A 12,561-nucleotide genomic window follows, 5' to 3' on the forward strand; every position below is an offset into this window, starting at 1 on the left:
CATAATCTAGATTTGAACCTGATTAATCTCAGTGGCCAAGAAAGGCAACTATAATGAGGAAAATTCTTCATTGCCAAGTGCCATGCCAACATATTTCAAAATGGGTCAGAACTACAGTGTTTCAGTTCAGTGCAAGAAAGATTTCTTCCGTAAATGGAGTACAAAGATGACTAGACTTAGTCCTGCCCAGTAAGACCTTACCATCTAGTAGAGATGCTTATAGACCAATGAAACTTTCTCTTTTGTTTTTTTGACTTACAAAAGTTCTATTTACACATCTGAAAAATAAATGCTTCACAAATTCACGTCATCTTTGTACATCTTCTCTGTATCATTCCAATTTTAATATATGTGCTGCCGAAGGAAGCACAGAAACGTTCCATTTAGCTTTCGTACATTAAAACAATGCAAAATCAATGCAGATGAAAAGTCTTTAGCAGGTAGGAGAAGAACAGTTAAAAAGTTGAAATGGTTCAATAAATACTATATCAACAGCACATTAAAAATGAGCATACTATTCAAAGAAGTGGATGGACATATTGATGGATGAATGAACGGATGTTCTAGTTAATTTCAGAGAAAGTTATTTTAATTGATGTAAAGCACATGACATATGATTTTTTTGAAATATTTCATTTATTAATTCATGAGAGACACAGAGAGAGAGGCAGAGACATAGGCAGAGGGAAAAGTGGGCTCCCTGCAGGGACTTGATCCCAAGACTCTGAGATCATGACCTGAGCCGAAGGCAGACACTCAACCACTGAGCCACCCAGGTGCCCCATGGCATATGATTTTGAAAAGCATGACTGACCTAAAGAAAGAAGAGGAAAGCCACTTTTAAAAAAACAACTACATTCTTAGCTCACAGAACAGGCAGTTCCCAACACAGGCACTAGATGTGTTTGTTTATAAGTCAATTATTTGGAACTCACACTGCATTTTCCCTTAAAAGCAATGTTGTAAAAGGTTGTTTAGATTCCCAGGCAAAAGCAGAGCTGCATGCCTCTTTAACCCATAATGTTTCTGAAGGATTGCACTGCACTGAGGGTTCTATTCCAACTGTAACTGAGCACTATCATCATTGCTACAAGAAAAGGCATCTGGTCTCCAACTCAGAAAACTGCTCCCCACCATTCCAGTAGAAGCAGGTGACGAAAGAAAGATATTGTAGTCCAGTTGTGCCTGAAGCTGCAACAGATTCCTTAAGACACCAGAATTCATGATGAAAAAAAGAGACAAAGTTTCCATCATACAGGAAGTCACAAGAAATAGATGTTTTCTGGGCTTCCATAGCTAGTTAACATCCGTAGCTCCAGTGTCTTTTCAAAGCTCAGAAGATCTCAGTTCACATTCCCACACAGCAAAAATCAGCTCTTGGGTTCACCCAGTCCCCACCCTATAATCTTACACTTGCTCACGGAACTTATTTAAGTTTCCCGCCCAACATGGTCAGTAGTGTTAAATGCTACGGAGAGCTAACATAAGATAAGAACTGGAAAGCCCAGAGCACCTGGGTGGTTCAGATGGTTAAGAATCTGCCTTCAGCTCAGGTCATGGTTCCAGTGTCCTGAGATTGAGCCCTATGTCGGGCTCCCTGCTCAGTGAGGAGTCTGCTTCTCCCCCTCCCTCTGCCCTTCACCCCCTCATGCGTGCACACTGTCTCTCAAATAAATAAATAAAATCTTTTTTAAAAAAAACCTGGAAGTCCCTAAATTTAAAGACAAGGTTTAAAACTGAGGGACTCCATCCCTAGCATGTAGCTGTCTCTGTGGAGTTATAGGCTCATTCCATCTCTTGAAAATAGAGCAGAGGAGCTGGGGTGGGCAGATTGGCACCAACAGTGTAGGCCAGATGAAGTGAGAGGTTATTGTCACATGTGACATTGTCCTCAGGCTTGCACCACTTTCTGCAGCTGAGATTAGCAGCTTGGGTGTCAAAGTGGAGAACCCAGAAACCTCTCAATAGATTTTCATAAGAGAAGGTACTTCTTGGAAAATCATTTCCCAGAATGTCTAAATTGGAAAGAAAAGGCCATCCAAAAGGTGAAGGAGGATATGCAAGATTTTTCTTCACAAACCACCATCATTTGGTCTGTATAGGTCATTTTTTAACTCATGATTTCCTTTATCAGATTTTTAATCTTCCTAGGCAACTTGAACCAATATTTCACAGAACATGACAGATCTATGGAAGTAAAATAAAGTTAAATTTTAAAAAATGAACTATTGTATCAGAATGACATGGTCTAAAAGAGTTTTTTTGGGTGACAAATGTTTCATTGGGGACTGTTTAAATCTTTTGGCAGTTTCATGTGACTAACATTTTTTGGAGCAGAAACTGCTAAGCAAAAATGATCAAAGGTTTCCTTTGGGATTTTTCCCAGGAAAAAATGACTATGACACACAAACTATGATGAATAAAGAACTTAAGGAAAGGGTGGATTACTTGAGGAATCTAGATGAAAGTTATGGTCAAATGAAAAGGCCTGCTCAGGCAAAAGTGACTCTCAATTTGTAAATGGTCAATTTTTAATATTTTGTTTCCTTTTATATTTGTATACATTTTATGCATGGGCAAGGAAAAATAAAACATTTAAATAAATTATAAAGCATAGGAATATAATAAAAATCAGTGACATCACTACCTAACCACTATAAGATTGTAAACAACTTCCATCTACTTATGCATTCTTTCCTAACTAGTCCACCTATCACCCTACCAGAAGTACTACCCTACATTTGGTTCATCATTCTAGCCCTCTTTTATAGTTTTATCAATAATATGTATGCACCTAAATACTATTCTATTTAGTTTCCCTGCTTTGAGTACCAAAACGCTGTGTTTACTTGCATGCAAGCTTTTAGAAGTCGATTTTTTCACTTAAGATTATGCTTCCAAGAATAATCCATGTTGTTTCTTAGAGATACAGTCCATTCATTTCCACTGCTGTATAATATTCCATTTTATACATATAACATCCTTTAATCCATTTGTCTAATGATCAGTATTTGGAGGTTTGAGGTTTCATATATTCTGGAACACTCTGTTTCTCTTTAGTGTTTTCCATCTTTGTCTAATATACTGTTTCATCTGCCACTGAGTTTTTTTATTTTATTTTTTTAAAGATTTTATTTATTTATTCATAGACACACACAGAGAAAGAGAGAGAGGCAGAGACACAGGCAGAGGGAGAAGCAGGCTCCACGCAGGGAGCCGGATGTGGGACTCGATCCCGGGTCTCCAGGATCACACCCCAGGCTGCAGGCGGCGCCAAACCGCTGCGCCACCGGGGCTGCCCACCACTGAGTTTTTTTAATCTCAACAATTTTATATGTGTGTGTATGTATATGTGTGTGTGTGTATACACATATACACATTTTTTAAGATTTAATTATTTACTTTGAGAGAGCGAGAGAGAGCACCGAGAGGGGCAGAGGGAGGGAGAAAATCCCAGGCAGACTCCCTGCTAAGTGCAGAGCCCAATGCTTGGCCCAATCCCACAGTCCCAAGACCATGACTTAGCCGAAATCAAGAGTCAGTCGCTCAACCTACTGAGCCACTGAGGCGCCCCTCAACAATTATATTTTTTATGTCTCAGATTGAATTTTTTTTCAATTCTGTTTGGTCATTCCTGATAGAGCCTTATTGCATGCTTAGATTTACTGTGGTGCCCTTTATTTCCTTAAACATTTCATACCCAACCGTTCTATGCTCAATACCTGATCATTTTAATGTCTACATCTCTGAAGGATCCAAATCTATTATTTGTTGTTTCTGCTGGTTTTCAGTCATTCCAAATTGCCTTCCAATGGATTTCATAATCTTTGATTGAGAGCTCTTTGTTTCAATTTCATCATCAGGAGTTTGGTGGACAAAATTTGGTGAAGTTTTCCCCTACAGAGTGTTTGCTTCTGCTTCTTCAAGAAGCCAAGGGCTTACTTCAGCCTGAAGGGCTAGGCTCAGTGCAGGAATCCCTGGATCATCTCTCCTACCTTCTCATTGTCCCAAGACTCAATATCCCAGCAGCCTTGTCTCTATTACCATATAACTTCAGTGAAAATCTGCCTCTTACTGCTGCTCACTTCCCTGGTCCCAGTTCCCTGCCATTCCAGCTCCAGTTCATGGTACATTAGGTATGCTCCCTGAAGATATCCCCTTCCTCTAGAAAGGCAAGCAATGTCTCAAAAAGTATGTTCTATGCAGAATATAATTGCTCTGAAGCAGCAGGGTTCTTCAAAGCTCTTATTTAGCCATAATGCCAGAAGCAAACATCAAAGTGATTAATCTTTTTCAATAGTCCTATTTAATTCATACCAACTAATTCAGTTCATCTAACATTTATCGAATGCATAAAATGTGCCAAGCAATGTTCTAGATGCTGGAGATATAAAAATAAAACTAGTTATTGGTAAATTACTAGCATCCCTCACTCAAAAAGCATTTTCTTCTTTACTTTGATATATTTATATAAATTTATTAACCTATTTGAAAACTATTATTAACAGAGTAAATATCATGTCGAAAGTTAAACTCCGTCTTTGCTAAACTGATTCCTCCTCCATCTCTTTACTTTCTGTGCATGGTACTCCTATTCTCTTTTTTTATGGGAAATAAAAATCTCAAAAGAGCTTTGACTCCTCCCTCTCCTTCCCTTCATACATCAAAGTAGTCTCTGAAAACTTCCCATTAATGCTTCTCTACCAACATCTCTTCCATCTGTCTCTTCTTTCCCATTCCCATGAACTCTTACTACCACATACTTGGATTCTTGAACCCACATTCTTCCTCCTCTTTTTGTCTTTTCTTTTTCTAGTAAACACTCCATGTTGTTGCCAGACCAGTTTCCTTAGGCACAGCCCTAACTACCTGACTCATATCTCCAATGCATTCCTATGGCCTACCTCAATCTTTCTAAAATCTTAGTAATGCATGGATGACCCTTGAACTAAATTTTTGACCATTTTAATCAACATTTTGCCTACAGAAAATATAAAAATGTCATAAACTCTTTATGTTTAGATGTCTCATACAATCATAAACTAAAATAACTTTACAAATTAGATAAAAACTATCAAACCAATAAATGTAAAACTAACATGAATTTAGGGCACTGGGTTGTCTTGGTCAGTATAACATACAACTCTTGATCTCAAGGTCATGAGTTTGAGTCCCATGTTGGGCATAGAGCCTACTTAAAAAATTAAAATAATAAAATTAAAGTAAAATTTAAAATCCTTTCAAACATTAATTTAACACAATCATTGATAATTGCCTTAAATTATCTTAGACATAAGGATGGCACTAATGCTATGTATGGCACAAGTTTGTTTGGCTGTTATTGCTGTTGTTGTTTGGCACACCTATATTGCAATGTACCTGTGATGACTAAATCCTCCCACTTCTGTATTCAAAGCCCTGGGATATCTATGAAGATACACTGGAGATGTCATATGGCTTCAACTGGGGCAAAACATCAGGATCATTTACTTTGTCCAACTGTCTCTGATTGCCCAGGGAGTGCTAAGAAAGCAACTTGGTGATGCTATCGGATACTATCTAATCACTGAAGCCAACATGGTTTTGAAATGTCATGGCTATTCTCAGTCTGAAGGTGAACATTCAGGCCATCCAAATTATATCAAATTTTTTAGATGATAATCTAAAAATAATAAAACATTCTCAGTGCCATAGATATTATTTGACCAATGATATGCATCATTTCTGAACAATAGCTTTAAATGATATGGCATGACTTTCCATATTCTTCTTCTGCCCTGCCAACCAGAAATGTTCCAGATGGATGGCATAGCAATAACTTGGGCCCTAGAGTGAAGCAGAGCCACAACAAACCCATAATGTACATGTAATATGAATGAGAAATAATCTGTTATTATAAAAATAGTGTAAAAGAAATGACATGAATCTTGTAGGTCTGTAGATCTCATTGTAAGAACCACTGACAAAAAAAATAAGCAATCACATCAACATGTTTTAAAAGGCTTTGGTACTCTGCCCCAATCAACATTTCCCAAATACCCAATACTCCCTTTTCACTCCCCAAACAGGGCCTATATTTTCTTACCATTGAACTCTTGCTTATGGAATTATCTCCGCCTAGACATTTCTTTCCTCCCTCCTCACCTCTGCTCTCTATATACATTCAAATAATTTTTTCAACCTCTCCAGTGGAATAACTACTGCACTTTATACCCTTTTGATGACATGTAATACATCTTTCCTTCTATTTTTACTTTTTCTCTATGTATCTTATATTCCCTACCAGATTCCCTCCCTGAGAGTTTACATCCTTGTATCCCTGCCAGTGCCCAACACAATGCGTTGTTTATACTAAGTGCTCAATAAATTGTTGTTGAATAAATGAGTTTATTTAATCTTTATTAATAAGAGTTCAACAGCAAAAACATTAAGATTGGTGGAGATGACAAATCCAGACCATGCAACTTTCTTTGTAATGCAGCTGCAAAAACTGCTGTCTTACAATGACTGATTATGTTTTTGAACAGTTGTAAAACATTAGCTATGGAAAAATGCCACAAAAGCAGAACTAATTTATCTGGTACTTAGTTAAAATTCCACACAGCATGAGGCAAGAGGGGAATTATTCTAAAAGCTCATTCTTATGAATTAATTAATTAGCCCTCTCTACCTATAGAACAAAATTAATTTAGACATGACTATTGCTGGGAAAGTTTTTCAAAATGTAAACTTTTTCAAAACTAGAAGCATGTTATTAAATTTCATAAGGAGATTCAAAAATAATGCAAAACAGTCCCCTTAAGCATCAAGATAATTTTACATTAGCCACCTTCGGGAGGTGAAGTTCTTGCAGACAAACTAGGGAAGACAAATCTAGAAGATAGAGGAGGCATTAGAGTCCAGAACCTTCGACTCTTTGCTGTCTCAGTCTTGCTTCAAAGCCCCTGACTGCTCTACAGCCCATGTCCACCTAGACCCTGACTTCTCTTGACCTTGGTTAGTGGCCAGCCTGTCCTCCAACACTCTGCCCTCACTCACTGTTAGCTTCAGGAGAGTTGGGGCAGGAGCCAGAATAGAGTTCAGTCTTGCACTACATTTCCTAAAACACTTCACTGAAGTTAGCCAGCACAGTGTTCACCTCCAAAGTCACAGCAGAAGACTAAGGCATCGGCCCCTTTAGAGTCTCAGTAGATTGAGAAGTAGGAAGAAGTCCCCAATGCTCATATTCTGAGACAGGCCTAAGGCATAAGCCGGGTTAGGAGAAGGAGTCACATTGGTTATGGGCAAAGAAGCACCATGTGTACAGGCAGAGAGTACTGTTATGTTTAGGAAACTGTCACATGCGCAGTACCATTTAGGAGGGGACTGCAGTCATATGGATGAGAAGTAATTAGGGGAAAACTGGGCCAGCAGCCATGGGGACAAAGAAAAGTGGACAGATCTGAGAAATTCATGAAGATACCATTGAGGAATTAACCATTATGTTGCAGGGTGAGGGATGCCATGTTAAAACCAGGCTGAAAGATCAAGTGGAGCCAAGCCAGTGTGTTAAAAGGCCCTGGATTCTGGACATGTCATAGGAATAATTTCCCTCTGTTAGTCAAATCTGATACTATTCTAAATTGAATTAATTTCTCCAACCTAAGAGACATATCCAGGACATTTGCTATTTCATCCAAGTCCCCAACACTCTTAACAGCTCCAATCACTTCAACTTCTGGTTCTTGATCCTCCTCCAATCCAGATCTCTGATGCAGAAATCTCACCTATGTTTCTGACTCATTGATTGCCCTGGACCTTTCTCTACCTCAGCCTGGGGAACAGAAAATCCTGATCTGCTTGAATCAACAAAGGCCATCCCTGGAGTTTGGAATGGGGCCGGCTATCCCCAGCAACCTTGGGCTGTGCAAGAGAGGGTATAGTTAGAGGAAGGGGAAAAGAGTGATGTATCTCTTAAAAATATTCTCCTACCTGCCTATTAACATTCCACTCACTCTTCAAGATAAGACTCAAATGCTACCTCCTTAAAGAAGTCTTCCTGGGACGCCTGGGTGGCTCAGCGGTTGAGTAGTTGAGCGTCTGCCTTTGGCTGGGGGTGTGATCCCAGGATCAGGGATGGAGTCTTACATCGGGCTTCTTGAGGGGAACCTGCTTCTCCCTCGGCCTGTGTCTGCCTTTCTCTCTCTGTGTCTTTCATGAATACGTAAATAAAATCTTTAAAAAAAAAAAAAAAGAAGTCTTCCTAGATTCCACCACCACTCCACTCCCCCAGATGTAAAGTGATTCTCCTCTTGTATATATTTTTAAATATTTCCTAACCTATCTTCACGTGCTTACATAGTCTGTGTTTTATAATAGCCATATGACTACATGTGTTCTATCTCCTACTAGCTTATAAATTTCTGGAAGCTAAGAACCATGTCTTCCTCATCTCTCATTTATTCACTCAACAAATACTTGAATGATTAAAAGAACAAAGAAGTGGATCTCTCTTTACTCCCCAGTTACTTATATATAACAAAGGCCTTCCTCAACAAATCTTCCCACAGCTATTAAAAGGCTGTTTTTGATAGTTGATTGTCACCCTCTTTCTTCTGGGTTAAGAACAAAAGTGCAAAAAGCCAAAATAAAGAATTGAAACAGTAAAAAGAGGAGTTTGGAAGAAGGGGCTTAGACTCAATTGATGTTCTTCTTTCCTTCATATTGCTTTTTCCATTTTTTAAAAAGTAATTGCTTTGAACCGCTGATAAAAACCCAAAGGCTTCTAGATTTTTATAGCTCAATTTGAGGTAAACAGTTTTCCTTCACCCTGTCAAATCTCTTCTCCATAAATATATTAAATATATTCACCTTATTTTTCTTCCCATCAATACAAGTGTAAGTAAAATGATTTACAAAACAATGGTCTGTAATAGTTTGCCAATATGTGACACATATTTGAAGCACTGTCATAATGGCATTTTTAAGTAATTAAAATTATTTCACGACTAATTAACAACAGTTTAAAACCCCATAAAGCATTCCAACTTAAGCATTTCTATTCATACTCCATCTGCCAAATATTAAGTAGAACAGTACAAAAATAGGAGAAGGGAAGCCATTCCCAATTATACCCCCATTTTTTACTTATTTAGGGCAGTAGCTTAACTCAGATTGCATCTCTTGATTAATAGCATTTAATATATAAAAATGACTATAAACATTCATTACGAATGCAGAAGAAACACAGATTTTTCTATTGAGAAAGCAAAATTGAACTATCCTGACTTTTATATTTATCTAAACAAAGACCAATACTACTTAGAGAAAACATCTGTCTGAATAAAATCAGAAAATTCCCAAGCACGTACTTAACTACTTCTAGACATGCGTTCAGAAAAGACCAACCCGTACACGAGTCTCATGGTCCAGATGGAATAGGACATTTCCCAGCCCCTCCTGGCATTTATTTAAATGTTTGGCCATCCAGATACAAAATTCATCCAACAAATGAGCATGACTGTTTCAAAAATAAGTGATTCAAGCCATCTTCTCACTCATAGAAGTAACAACTGAGTTCTTCGTGCATGAAATCAGACTGTGTTAATGCTGTTTTGCTCTAGAATCTGAAGACCTTCAGTCATTCATCAAACATTGAACGGGTTCCTGTCATGCCCAAAGCAGGTACTAAGTGCTGCAAGTACAGGAATATGAATCAGATAAATCCTTCCCTTCAAGGGTTAAGTGTCTTGGTTAAGTGTCATATTAGTTGTGAATAGCTATAATGCAATAGCAGGAAATTGCATGAGAGAAGAGCAAAGTTATTCAAGAAAGGGTTTTAAACTAATGCTCTGATGGTAAACCAAACAAGTACCATTTATAGCTGGGAAAACTAAGGAAGAATTTGTGGAGGAAATACTATTTGACACAGAATGTGAAGGTTGGTTAGGATTTCAAGAAACAGCAGTATGAGTGACAAAGGAACAAAGACAGGAAATACAAAGTATAAATGTGGTATGCATGACCTTTTACAATACTGTTTACAATATGTAGCAGACACTGTTGGCACCCAACCCATATCCCATTGGGACTCACTGTTCTCTATATGCTACCCACAGACGCAGGGGAATGGTTGATAAGTTCCTCAGCTTCCCCGCCTGTCAAGTCAGATGTTCTATACCCTCTCCTCGAGTTCCTCAGCAAGGCTGATCCCCAATTACCCACATTAACACACTCTCCATTGGCTATTTTCTCTTTCCTGTCTTTCTGCCCTATATCTCTAGTAGTGCTTCCTAATAGTATGTCTCAAATAAAATGCTCCACTCAGACATACTCATAAGATATGCTTTAGGGGAGATCCAAACCAAAACACAATAGCTCAGTCAAGTGGGGATGTCATTGATGACTGACAGAATGATCTGTTATTTCACCAGTCCCTGAAATAGAGCAATATTTCAATGACTTAACAGCAATCACTAGGCTATCTGTGACCACTGATTTCCCCTTCTTGGAGATTTACAATACACATTAGGATAAAAAAGGCATTGAAAAGTCCAGCAGCAAAACAAAAGCCTATTTAACATTGTTCAAGAGTTAAATAAACCTATTTGACACCCTTATCAACCTTTCAAGTAAAGCCAGTTTGGAAAGTGCTGAAATTGATACCACACATTCCTAAAATTGATGAAATTTTATTTACTCTTCTTTCATGGGGACCCAGAACCAACTAAATCATGTTTGTTGGTATGATATTCAGAGTTTTAAGCCAAATTTTTCATTTCACTAAAGTATATTTTCACTTCTTTGCTGATGGCAGACTGATTTTTAAATGCCTTAACCTAAACAATATTTAATACTGTTCAGACTCTCAGGTCACATGGTTTGCTGTGCACCAATGGCCTTGAATTAGTTTCCTGTGGGCACCACCTATATTCAGAGGTGAGAAAAAGGTTAATGAAGATTCTGGGAAAAATGTCAGCAGAAATATGCATCCCTGCCATCCAATACCCCACAATGCCAATCCAAATGTCTCTCACTTCTGAATAGGAGCACCCACAGGGTCCAGGAGGCAGGTAGAGGCTGAAGAGAGTGGGGAAGATCTGGATGGGTAACTTACAGTCCTGCGAAAAGAGCTGTCACAGAACTTGGCTTCCCTCCAAACTAAACTAGAGTCTAAGAAATCCCTGTGGCAAAAAACTCTAGAGGTGAGAACCAGAGCTTCTCAGTTCCTAGAGGTAAGTTTGCTCCCTAAAAGTCTCAGGACATATCCTACCTCAGAGGAAGGGTAGTACAAGTCATGGACAATGGCCTAGGGATGACCTATAGGGGAACTGAATCTGGAGGTAAGTCCTCCCTGCCAGAGAGGCTGCAAGAGTCTGGTCTTCAATCAGAAAAGAATGATCAGTGAAGCTTCATCCTGGTGCCTCTACATGCCAGAGAAGGATTACGACACTGAAACAGAATTACTAAAGGACACAGGTAACAACATAGAGGAAAAGAGGGAACACCTAGTCATGATCAACCATGGTTCAAAATAAGACTTTATGGGACCAAGAAACATTTTTATCACTTTTTAAAATTCACTGGATGAAATGAGAGAATATGATCACATTTGAGATCCAAATTGATGATCTGAAAGATAAAAAAAAAAAAAAAGAAACATACTATAAAACACAAAGCAATGAACCTCAACTTCCAGCCACAGAAGAGCAACTTCTCTTGGAATGACCTTCCTGCCAAGAACCCTTTAAAAAGCTGGTGCAACAGTTGGTGGGAATGCAAACTTGAACAGCCACTCTGGAAAACAATGTGGAGGTTATTCAAGAAGTTAAAAATAGAACTACCCTATGACCCAGCAATTGCACTACTGGGTATTTACCCCAAAGATACTGATGTAGTTAACCAGGACATCTGCACCCCAATGTTCATAGCAGCAATGTCCACAACAGCTAAACTGTGGAAGGAGTCACAATATCCTTTGACAGATGAATGGATAAAGATGTAGTATACACATACAATGGAACATTACTAAGCCATCAGAAAGGATAAATACCCACCATTTGCTTCAACATGGATAGAACTGAAGGGTATCATGCTGAGTGAAGTAAGTCAATCGAAGAAGGACAATCATCATGTGGTTTCACTCATATGTGGAATATAAGAAATAGTGAAAGGGATTATAAGGGAAAGGAGGGAAACTGAGTGGGAAATATTCGAGAGGAATACGAACCATGAGAGACTCCTAACTCTGGGAAACAAACAAGGGGCTGCAGAAAGTGAGGTGGGTGGGGGAATGGGGTAACTGGGTGATGGGCACTTGATGGGATGAGCACTGGTTATTATACTATATGTTGGTAAATTGAATTTTAATAAAAAATTAAAATGAGGGATCCCTGGGTGGCGCAGCGGTTTAGCGCCTGCCTTTGGCCCAGGGCGCGATCCTGAAGACCCAGGATCAAATCCCATGTCAGGCTCCCGGTGCATGGAGCCTGCTTCTCCCTCTGCCTGTGTCTCTGCCTCTCTCTCTCTCTCTGTATGACTATCATAAATAAATAAAAATTTTAAAAAAATTAAAATGAAAAA

General features: G+C 38.7%; 1 pseudogene; it reads right to left on the bottom strand.

Moving 5' to 3' along the window:
• Positions 1 to 281: 281 nt before the first annotated feature.
• LOC144309296 (U6 spliceosomal RNA) lies at positions 282 to 370 on the bottom strand (annotated as a pseudogene).
• Between the last annotated feature and the right edge of the window lie 12,191 nt (positions 371 to 12,561).

This window comes from Canis aureus, chromosome X (assembly GCF_053574225.1).
Source record: "Canis aureus isolate CA01 chromosome X, VMU_Caureus_v.1.0, whole genome shotgun sequence".
NCBI classification, from domain to species: domain Eukaryota; kingdom Metazoa; phylum Chordata; class Mammalia; order Carnivora; family Canidae; genus Canis; species Canis aureus.